A 3691-nucleotide genomic window follows, 5' to 3' on the forward strand; every position below is an offset into this window, starting at 1 on the left:
AATCTTTTAAGATTTAAATAGCACATTATTGCGTGATTATAATGAGCACCGCTTACATTGTGCTTTCAATAAATACTGCTGCATTGTTCAAAAATTATTAATTGTGTCTCAAATTATTCTAGGGGGGTACAGCTTTACTGAAGGGGGAGTCATGTCCCCCCTTTCCCCCCAGGGATTTCCGCCCCTGCACACGCCTGCCTGCACATGTAAACTATGGAGACAGACAGTTTGCCAAAGTAATCTGACGCGTTCAGGTGTTAATGATGTGTACATGCACTATGGGTGTGCGAGATTCGCACGCAGGTGTAGTGTATGTGTAGCGTTTGTAAAATGCTGTGCACGCGTACTTATAAGACGCGTGAGCGCGTCATGTGAGTGGAGCGCACAACGCCTGCGCGTCATGTAGCGGGCATGTGTGTAACACTCGTGTCTCCATAGTAACTCTATGTAAAATGTAGGCGTGTGCTCACGCGGTTTGATTAGATCTGATGTGTCCTAAGTAGGCGCAAGTGACGCGTTGTAGTGTGGTTGGGTGAAACGTTTGACCCCTCATATACACGTATCAAGTACGCAGTGAATGCAGTGTGTGTGTGTGTGTGTGTTCGCTGATATGTTTCACCCCTCATATAACCACACGTCTAGGCGTGTGCAGGCATTGCATGCGCATTGCACGTGTAACAAGTACGCGGTGAATGCACACGCATTGCATGTGTAACAAGTACACGGTAAATGCACGCGCAGTGCACACGAAGCAAGTACACGGTGATGGTTGCACATATAATGTACACGTATCAAGTACACAGTGAATGTGTGTGTGTTCGCTGATATGTTTCACCCCTCATAGTGTGTGTGTGTGTGTGTGTGTGTGTGTGTGTGTGTGTGATTGGATGTGGTCATGCTTGAGTTTACAATGTGTAATGCCACACACTGTGCAGGACAAAATGGCTGACCAGGGAAAACTACACAGAAGATAGCCAAATCACAGCGGGGAGGTTCTGCCTCACCACATGTGGTTGGTCAGAGTTTAAGAACATGTGAAAGCTTAGGTTATCTCTTGCATGAGTAGCTAGGTGTAAAGCCAAATTATATGAGTATGTGTCTGATCTCTGTTGTATAAAGGTGAGTAAAAAGGATGTTTAGTTGCATGCAGGACTTTGTCTGTGGGATTAATTAATTTCACTTTGGCAAAGCCAACTACCCAAAACCTGAATACAACAAGATCACAACCAAAATTCATTGCAAAAATTAAAATCAAGACATGTTACAAATACAGTGACAAATGTTAATAGTCTTGCTTAGACTGCACTGTTGGACTAATGCTAGGCCCAGTTGTTACGTTACCAGTACATGAATAAATAAAGGTTGCTTTGTTGTGCTGCTTGTTAGCTGGCAGTCATCTATTTTGGGTGAGCAAAGATTTTAGCCTCCTACAGACTGTGAGATTTAAACAATCAAGCAATTTAGTGCAAGCTATACTGTGTGACATGGATCCAGAGCATGTGAACGGAGCGGAGCTGGAGCGGAGCTGAGCGGGGAGTGGAAGGATTTTGTGTTGAGCGAGGAGCGGCTATTTTTTTTAAAAGGTGGAGCGGAGACTTATTTCTCGCTCCAATTTTGCTCCGGCCGCTCACCCAGAATCTTTGCACCTGTGCACTATGGAGCTATATTTGTGTCTTTATTACATGCGAGAAAATAAATGATATGAGAGGGAAAAAAATGTTTGAGAGAAAAAGTTTTCACACTGATAACAAAAAATAATAATATTCGAGACTAAAATAAGTTTTGAGAGAAAGTGTTTTGTCATAGAATATAAAAAAAATGATCTGAGATTTAAAAAATAATTTCCGAGAAAAAACTCTCTCAAAAAACTTTTTTACTCTCAAATATTATTTTTTGCTATCAGTGTGAAAACATTTTCTCTCTCTCTCAAAAGAAATTGTTTCTCTCAAAACATTTTTCTTCTCTCTCTCAAAACCTAAGTCTTTGCTCTCGTGTCAGGATTTTGCTCTCACTGTGAAAATAATGTCATGGGCGGGGCCACATTCCTATTGGCCAGTCTCAATCGAATTGACAGCTAGGTGAGGATCGTCTTGGGAGTTGAATTCAACTGAATCATTCATCCACCATGGTGGATTCACCGGCATAGATGCGCTGCGTTATTTGGGAGCGGATATGCATACATTAACGTTATGCATGTGTGGTCAAATGGAGAGGAGAGAGAAATGAACCGACAACGCCACCTGTGGAATTGCACCCTAGGGAATACACTCAAACCTGAGTACTCTTAACAACAGAAGGTCACACAGATTGGTACACTGGTAAATATGGGGACAGGAGACGGACTTCCAAATATAACACAGAGGTCCAACGCCGCATGAATGCACAGCCGCGTTACAGTGTGCTTTAATCAGTCTGGGGAAAACCGGCAGAACAGCAGTGGAAAACTGAGCGGCTGCACTGGGGCTGGAGGCCGTGGATAGCCATTCTTCAGGATGCCCAGCTGACAGCCCACGTCACCGGGCTACGGAGTGCAGCCCCACACAGTGCGCAGAGGAGGAGAAGAAGCCACAAGCTGGGGCCTCAGCTACAGCAGGACAGAGAGCAGGACAACCTGTTAACATAAAGTTAACAGAACTAGCAGAAGTAGAAATAAAAAAACAGAGCGAGCTTACCGGAGCGAAGGGAGCTTAACGCACAGCGCACAGCTCAAACCCAGTCACCGTCTCGCAGTGAGGAAGAGCAGACACCACGCTTTTCAAAGTCCCCTCCGAAGCTGCACACAACAGGAACGGCCAACGCCGCTGTAAAGCGAAGAGTCATGGCAGCTGTGATACCATAATACGCTTTAACAGTACACAAACATTGCAGCACCCATGCCTGTTAAAATAATTCTGCAATAATTTAGAACTGGAGGAAGGAGAGCGGAGTCAGCTCAAAATTCAAACAAGGGTTTAATCTTGAACAAGAGCATTCACAGAGCAACACGCAGGTCGGTTACAAAATGAAGACTCAACGTCTGAGGAGAAAAGCTTGGTATTTATCTATCTCTGTGGGTGTGTTATCACTCTGCCCTTCTGCACTTAAAGGAATCATTCACAAGAAGGAAGTGATAACCTTGAGTATATATTCAATACCTTGAGTGATTATTCAATACCTTACATGTGTCATGAAACAACACAAAGGGTCACAGGTCACATTACACAATTACATTGAACATTCCTGCGTGTGACTTCAGTTCACATCTCTCTTCATGAAGTATAAAATTTCCATCACAATGCCTACCTTATGAGTCCCAAGTTTGGGTACAGAAACCGGAGCACGACACACACAAAGCACGCCAACCGGAGCACGCCACACACAGCCCTCACCAGGTAAACGCCAGGTAGAAGTGAGCGCGCCCGTGAGGGGAAGACCAAATAACGCAGGTGCCACCACTGCGCAATTACAGGTGGGCCACACTGCCAGCGAAGTGCTGCGCTTCGCAGCGCACCGAAATTCTCGCGCGAGCCCGTTCACATCAGACGCGCATTTCTCCACGCCGGTCGACAAGCGCTTCTGCTCCCAGCTGTTGTCTCCGTCACATTTGGGGCTGTTTTTCCATCATGGGTATCTCTCTCTGTTTGCGTGTGTGTGCCCCAACCCCCACCCCCTATAGCCGGCCCACACTCTCTCTCTCTCTCTCTCTCTCTCT

At 45.4% G+C, this 3691-nt stretch overlaps 2 protein-coding genes across 4 annotated transcripts in view; one reads left to right on the top strand and one right to left on the bottom strand.

Annotated features, from left to right (window-relative positions):
* Window positions 1-3614, bottom strand: part of LOC126406528 (uncharacterized) — a 16327-nt gene extending 12713 nt beyond the window's left edge. Inside the window, exons 1-3 of one of the 3 annotated variants that reach the window (XR_007571707.1) lie at window positions 3283-3594; window positions 2673-2801; window positions 1929-2584 (exon numbers count right to left, since the gene is read on the bottom strand). The gene's annotated coding sequence lies outside the window, so the exon portion shown is untranslated. Of the gene's footprint in view, window positions 1-1928; window positions 2585-2672; window positions 3263-3282 lie in introns of those variants that run through there. The other 2 variants (XM_050070845.1, XM_050070846.1) reach the window with 2 other exon arrangements.
* Window positions 1-3691, top strand: part of eno4 (enolase 4) — a 189626-nt gene that overhangs the window by 86229 nt on the left and 99706 nt on the right. The gene's annotated exons all lie outside the window — the stretch shown is intronic.

Source organism: Epinephelus moara, chromosome 19 (genome assembly GCF_006386435.1).
Source record: "Epinephelus moara isolate mb chromosome 19, YSFRI_EMoa_1.0, whole genome shotgun sequence".
Taxonomy (NCBI): domain Eukaryota; kingdom Metazoa; phylum Chordata; class Actinopteri; order Perciformes; family Serranidae; genus Epinephelus; species Epinephelus moara.